Raw genomic sequence first — 8,230 nt, 5'->3', positions numbered from 1 at the left:
GGAAAATGATGAATTACGATCATTCGTCGAACGAGGAGTATGGAACGATGGAGCTTGATCAAATGATTCAAGATGAGTTCTTTGATTCGTCGGATTCAGACAAAGAAGTAGACATGATCATGCTCATAAGCATGCAAGAGGAAATGGACCAGCATGTGGAGTATATTCACAACTGCAAGGGCTCAATCAAGGGGAGAAGAGTGGTAAATCAGGATAGGGTGTCCGTAGTACGCTACTGCACAAGGACTACTTTGCTCCGAACCCAACTTTTCTGGATGATCCATGGTTTCTTCGCCGTTTTTTGCATGCGGAAATCGTTAGTTTTGCGCATTGTGGAGGGAGTGGAGGAACACGATGACTATTTTAAGATGAAAAGGGATTGTTGCGCCCAATTTTCTTTCTACGTTAAGCAAAAATGCACGGTTGCTCTGAGGATGCTTGCACTTGGTACTACCGCATATGCCGTTGGTGAGATGGTCCGGATGGGAGAGATCACATGCATGAAATCTCCTGTCAAGTTTGCCTGCGCCATGGTGCAGGTGTTTGGAGCAGAGTATCTAAGAGAACCAAATGCGTATGACACAAAAAAGTTGTTGACTATTGAAGAGGCAAGAGGATTTCAAGGAATGCTCTGATCAACTGACTGCATGCATTGGCAATGGAAGAACTGTTCCAAAGATTTGCGAGAAAAGTGTATGAAGGTCATGCCAAAGAGGCCACTATCATACAAGAAGCAATGGCATCACATGACTTGTGAATTTGGAATGCATGGTTCTCACAAATGACATCAACGTGCTTTTAACGATCTCCTGTGTTCAGGAGGCTTTGTAATGGGGAATCGCCGCCATGCAACAACACTGTCAACGGCTGTGACTACAACATGTGATACTATCTTGCCGATGGCAGCTATCCTTGATGGGCGGCATTTGTGAAGACCATATATGAACCACACGACAACAAACAAAGCCACTTTGCAACAATGCAGGAAGAAACTAGGAAGGATGAGGAGAGGGCATTCGGAGTGCTTCAAGCTCGTTAGGGAATTATTCATGGAGGTCCAATGATGTGAGAATCAGAAACTTTGTGGCAGTTGAGGACATGTTGTGTTATTTTGCACAATAAGATTGTCGAGGATGAGGGTGATGGTGTTGCCCAAACCAATGATTTGAAGCACCTGGAGAACATGTTCAAATCTCGGAAGATCGATATGCAAAGCAGATTATGAACTTTCTGCAGATGCATAGGAATCTTCGATATCATCAGGTGCATGCGCAGCTACTCAATGATATCGTGGAGCATATGTGGACCCACAATGAAAACCAAAGAGTTAATGCCTGAGTTATGCACTTATAATAAATTCTTTGTAAAAACTATGTATTTTCGGTACCAACATTTGTTATTACATGCGGCATTGGCATGTATGATGACATGCACGGATTTGCATGGAGTTGAGAGTCCGAATTTGAGATATGTGGATGCCGGACACGAGATATGAGGGGCCGTATGGATGTGTACGCAAACGTAGGGGTGCCAGATTTGCGAAGTCCGACTGTAAATGCTCTTACAAGACGATTGACATGAATAAAAGTACAGGACCAACATCGTATTCTCTCGTATCATTTTTTCTTTTATGCAGTAGCACGCTTTTGTTATGCTTAGGTATTTTTTCTTCATTCTAACTCTGTAAAGTTGGTCCATGAGCATCTTTGTGAAGTTCCTGATTTTTAGATGTTGGTTCAACAGCATCCAACTATCATTGTTCTACTATCACATCGTGAATTATTTCAATGCAATACATTAGTTTATGCACACTTTTCCCATGACCATATAGCGTTTCATGTCAACTTTTTTTCTGTTCACACGTAGAGATATTCGTCCTTCCTTGAGTACCAAAGTTTAGGTCGGTACTGAAAATTAATTTCCCAAAACCATATTTGGTTCATGTATATACGTTTGCTACTGTTCATGCATATGCAATGTTTTTTTCATGTGCAGATACTAAATTTGTTCTCTCACAGATGGATACATAAGGCCATAGTTTTAGTATCTTGAGTTGCTGCAGTCAACCAAAGTAAATTATTGTAGAAGATGGGAGCATATATGTGTGATTTTAGTCCAACTTGAAACAATTACTTATTCGCAAAAAAAAAACTTGAAACAATTACTAGTACATACAAACTGCAATTTGTTATTTGATTTTCGTTCTGTATAAGCATATCACCTTCCCGAGTCTTCTTGCAGCCAAGGAAAATTTGAGTCACGGACAATGGTACCACACGGACTGCAGGTGGTGCACATACACCCCAATACATCTTCAACTTGGCTGCAACCGGTGTGGTACTATAGTTCTAAGCATCAGCCTCCCATCCTAGACGCAAGGCCACTCGCGCACACACACCCAACACATCTTCAACTTGGCTGGGCTCTCTTCTGCACTGTTAAATCTTCACTTCACTAGTAGAAAAAGAGGCTTCCATACGCCCTCATTAGTCCCCAAAACAATCGAACCGCGACAAAAGGGGTCTTTAGTCGCGGTTCGGGAGGAGACCCGCGACCAACTATCTGGGCCCAGCGCGCTCGGTCGACAGCTGGCGGACGGGAGGGGCTTTAGTCCCGGTTGGCCTGGTCCCCGAAGGCCTTTAGTCGCGGTTGGCCAGGCCAACCGGGACTAAAGGCCCATCCAGCTGGCGGACGGGAGGGGCTTTAGTCCCGGTTGGCCTGGCCAACCGGGACTAAAGGTCCCCGAAGGCCTTTAGTCGCGGTTGGCCTGGCCAACCGGGACTAAAGGTCCCCGAAGGCCTTTAGTCGCGGTTGGCCAGGCCAACCGGGACTAAAGGCCCATCCCTATATATAGGACTCAGCTCACTTCACTTCACTCAGCTCACTTCACAATTTTCAGAAGGGGGTGGTGGGTTTGCTTTTGATTCCTCCTATGCACACAAGGTGTTCGATGAAATGCCCGAGAGCCTGAAACAAACATGATATGAAGTGTCCGAGCCACACTTGAGCTTTCTCATTTATTTTTCCTCCGCGATCGCGGTTAGCAACTTGAACCTTTCATGTGTCATTGGTAAAATACGCATGTGTGTAGTTCATTGTTTAATTTGTATTATTTCTAGCTAGTTAGTTTAACAAATGCATGATGGTTAATTATATACTTTATATAATAATAATGCAGATGAATCGGCAATGGATGTACGGTCCCCGACTCTCCGGCAAGTTCACTACGGGTTTGAAAGATTTCCTTGTAGTGGCAAATGCGAACAAGCAGCAAGGTTTTATTATCTGTCCATGCGCTGTCTGTAAGAATCAGAAGGGTTACTCCTCCTCAAGAGACGTTCACATGCACCTGCTTCGGCACGGTTTCATGCCAAGCTATAATTGTTGGACCAAGCATGGAGAAAGAGGGGTTAGAATGGAAGAAGATGAAGAAGGGGATGATATCGATGACAACTATCATGATCATTTCGGTGATACTTTCATGGAGGATGATGCTGAAGGTGGGGAAGGGTTAGGGGAAGGTGAAGAAGAGGCACATGATGAGCCCGCTGATGATCTTGGTGGGACCATTGCTGATGCACGGAGACGCTGCGAAACTGACAAGGATAGGGAGAATTTGGATCGCATGTTAGAGGATCACAAAAAGTCGTTGTATCCAGGATGCGATAATAGTCTGAAAAAGCTGGGCTGCACACTGGATTTGCTAAAATGGAAGGCACAGGAAGGTGTAGGTGACTCATCATTTGAAAATTTGCTGAAAATGTTGAAGAATATGTTTCCGAAGAATAACGAGTTGCCCGCCAGTACGTACGAAGCAAAGAAAGTTGTCTGCCCTCTAGGTTTAGAGGTTCTGAAGATACATGCATGCTAGGTGCCTCACGTTAGGCTGTCCATGTGTGAACGCGAGTCTCCCCCTTGAAGTTTCTTGCGCACCCTGTAGACTACTCACAGTGGGAGTAACATAGGTAGTAACATCACACATATCTTGATAAAATAGATGATGTGGCAAGCAATAAATGAAGAAAGAGAGGTATGTGGTAACATAGCTAGTTACTACTAGTATGAGTAACATCACACATATCAAGGCAAGTTGAGTCTATAGCCTAATAAATGAAGTGTTGCATGTTATCATACATATGTTACTCCCCATTATAGAGGTAGTAACATAGAGTAGTAACATGGGCATGTTACTACTCTATATTACTACTCATTGTGGCTAGTCGTATAGGTCTTCTTATTATCCATACGTGGGTGCCTCAAGTTTATTATCTAGTCTCGATTACCCGACAGTTGTCTAAACCACCCGCCAATTCACTATTTCCTCTATGCAGAAATATTTAATCAAAGTCAAGCTGAGTTGAATACCCTGCCATATAGATATCTTTCCACGTGGATATGTTGCTTCGAAGTTTTCTTTTTTGAAACGAAGGCAAAAGATTTGTCTCATCGATTAATTAAAAAGAAGAGAATTACCCAGTTAATTAACAGAAAACTGGGCGAAACCGATAGTTGCTTCGAAGTTTGATTGTACATCAATCAGATCTGACAACGCCATAGCCTAGTATTTGGATGCCATGATGCCAATGTCATCAAGGCCTGTTGTTAGACGAACAGAGGAGCACCACTGTCAAATGCTCATTTTGGTCCCCTTTGTATTTTGGATCATATTATGACTATAATTTTAACTAAAAGTTATACGTAACAAAATTAATATCACTGAAAACTATATTGAAACTCGAATCTAACAACATATTTTTTGTTGACATGCATTAGCATTTTTATAATCAAATATATGGTCAAACTATGATCTAAAATACGACTGTGACTAATAAACCTAGACGGAGGTAGTAATAGACAATAAGAGTGTTCTTCCACTGCTGACAGGCTCCTCGGTCATCTTCCCATGTCGTATATATTATAAAGTCTAATGATTAGCAATTAGTATTGTCGTTTTCTATCAGACTGCCGTGGATGGTACCAAGGTGGTCTATACATATATACATACACATCTCTCAAGTCTATAGCTAGGACACCCTCTCATAGAACAACCTATTTCCAATGTCGTTAACAAACAAGCATTGCAGATGTCGAAGCTTTGTGGGTGGAAGACATCAGGATGAAAAGTTCATATGCCGAAGGTCACATAGTTAACTTTGCACCTATATTTGTTGCATACTTGCTTTGAACTTCGATGGTATATCAATTGAGATCTGAGAGCGAGCAAGGCCAAGGATTCAGATGCCAATGGCTTTAACGCCTGCAGATGGAAGGCCAATAGAGGACCAGTAATGCCACATGCGCATTCAGGTGCCTTTGCATCTTTAGCTACTAGGCACTACTAGTGTGCAATGTCTCCGGTCAAGTTGGTTGACACTGAACCCCAAAATGAGAGTTTTCTGTACCTTGGAAGGCTTATCAACTGTCTTTACCTACGCACATATAGTTTAATGAGTAGTTACTCATACTGCCTCTTTTTGCTGGGCCACCCTGCATGATGTTATATATATAGACACGCACAACTTTGTTTCCCTCAGTAGCTCACCTTGTTAATGAAATAAAGTCTTGCCGATTGCCAAAGTAGAACAACCTACTGCCAAAGTATAGTTGATGAACAAGTATTGTCGATGCTTATGCTTTATGAATGCACTAGTAGAAAACAGGGCTTTGGTTGGGGCCTGGCCGGCCCATTAGTCCTGGTTCTGTCACGAACCGGGACCCATGGGGGGCATACATCCCGGTTCGTGCGCCCAGGGGGGCGGCCGGGCCTCGGGAGGCATTTTTCCCGGTTCGTGTGGACCCATTTGTCCCGGTTCTAGGCACGAACCGGGACCAATGGTCCTCGCTCCTGGCCCATAGCCATTGGTCCCGGTTCGTGCCTAGAACCGGGACAGAAGGGGGGCCTTTAGTCCCGGTTTCAGCCACGAACTGGGACCAATGAGGTGGCTATATATACCCCTCGCCGGCGAGCAGAGCACTCCACACTACTCTGTTTTTCTGGTCGGCGAAGGGAGAGCTTTGTAGTGATCTAGCTTACCTCCTATGCACATGAGGTGTTCGATGAAATGCCCGAGCCACACTAGTTAAGCTTTCTCCTCTCGAAGCTCGACCTCCAAACTCCATTTTCCCCGAGATTTGTCTAGGTTTAGCGGTCCGTCACGTCCCGTCCCCGTCTTCACCGCCGTCGATCGCCCGCGCCGATCTCGTCGCCGGCACCACCGTGGTGAGCCTCTTGTTCTTATCTTCTTTCTGAAGAAAAAAAATTATTACTTTAGATAGATAATTGTCTAATTTTCTTACTTTTATTATTGCTTGTTATTATATAGTGCGATGGTTTTGGTATCCGCCCCCGTCGGCCCTCGTCCTGTCTATGATTCGGATGTGGTATATATTATCTTTTATAACTATTTGGTTCATTTATTGTTTATGACAATTATGCCGACCAATGTGACATAGATTTTATTTATGTAGGAGGTATGTGAACCGGAAATTCCAACCGACCCTATTGTCGAGAGGTTAAATTTAGTTGAAGAAGAAAACAATTACTTGAAGGAAAAAATTAAAAAAATTAAGGAGGAGAAGATGATATTGGAGTTGCATGTTGCGGATGTCGTCGATAATCACAAGATCAAGATGGACGCAATGCGTTTGAAGATTAGAAAAAATAGAAAATATGTCATTCATACCGAGGCTTGGTATCATTATGTCGTTGGATCAATTATTACCTTGGTTGCGATTATGATCGCATTTGTTGTTGCATTGAAATGTTTTACATAGTTTCAATGTATGGTTTAATTAGATGCTCTGGAGAGCTATATGTTGTTCAATAAGAACTATGTATGTATTTTGATTTTAATGTGATTATGAAGTTTTATTAATTTGGTCACTTATCTATCCATGATGTTCCCAAATATAAGAACCGGGACTAAAGGTACTGGGCTTTAGTACCGACCCTTTAGTCCCGGTCCCCGAACCGGGACAAATGGGCCTTTTTCTACTAGTGATGGAAAGCACCTAGAAGAAAAATTCTAGCCGATGCGCCCTGAGTTGTCGGTTTGAATACGATAGAGACACTCTGGCGTTCCATGGTGCATGCTCAGGAATACACTGCTATGCATATGGTACACTATCTATCGGAGAACAGGCTAAACAGGAAGGTAGAACTAGGAAACATTGTTTACACTGTTCATTCAATGCTCTGTTTTCAGGTACAAGCAAAAATACTTATGATCAAAAAAATACTTGTGATCAAATCCCACCACAGCATGAGTGATCAATTGGTCATGCGTTCTGAATGTGCCAAGTTGAGAACAGCTTGTCAGTTAATTAGGTTGTCAATTTTATGATTAACACTTCATGATTTTCACTATTGTGTGGTGGCAATATCACTGCCGCTGCAGCCATCGTGGTCGACTTATTCTTTGCTTTGCAACCATCCTAATTAAGTCCGACAGATAGTTGATCAGCTCACAACTACTCCATCCGTTTCCAAATATAAGTCTTTCTAGAGATTCTAACAAGTGACTACATACGGAGCAAAATAAATGAATCTACACTCTAAAATATGTCTACATACATTTGTATGTTGTAGTCCATTTGAAATGTCTAAAAAAACATATATTTAGGAACGGAGGGAGTACTAATCAAGGGCGTGTCATCTTCGCCCTTGCAATCATCTGATCAATCTTGTTGTGATGGCGTCTTACCTCTCCATCAGTCCCTCATCACGCCTCGTCCACAGAAATTTCGACCAGGCTAAGTTTGATGTCCGTGAGTTCCACGGTCTCAGTTCTACAAATAGTTTGTTGCTATCTGTTTGATGTGTATCCCTTGAATTTTGTTCTTTTCATCATTTGTATACTGGCGAATAACTGGTCCAGATGTCTTCCGTTTCAAGATCCGAGTTATGTCCTCTAGAGAATAAGAATCTGATAACTAGAAACATGAGAACAAAAATTAAAAATAGAAGATTTAATTTGATATCATAAAGGAATTATAGATAAATTGATTATAATTTTATTTTTCTAGGGAAATAGTCCTCATTTTTTAGTTTGGCATAGGGCCTGAATTTATCTGGCCCGGCGCAATAACTTGTTTGTACCAAACAGCCGACCTCTAAGAGAGAGAGAGAGAGAGAGAGAGAGAGAGAGCAAGGGAGTTACGGCCTGACGGAGTAGGGCACGTATGATGTAGTAAAAATTTCTTTTCTTTTTCCAAAAAGAGAAAAGACCGC

This window comes from Aegilops tauschii, unplaced genomic scaffold (assembly GCF_002575655.3).
Source record: "Aegilops tauschii subsp. strangulata cultivar AL8/78 unplaced genomic scaffold, Aet v6.0 ptg000511l_obj, whole genome shotgun sequence".
In the NCBI taxonomy this organism is placed as follows: domain Eukaryota; kingdom Viridiplantae; phylum Streptophyta; class Magnoliopsida; order Poales; family Poaceae; genus Aegilops; species Aegilops tauschii.
This window is presented reverse-complemented; position numbering follows the sequence as displayed.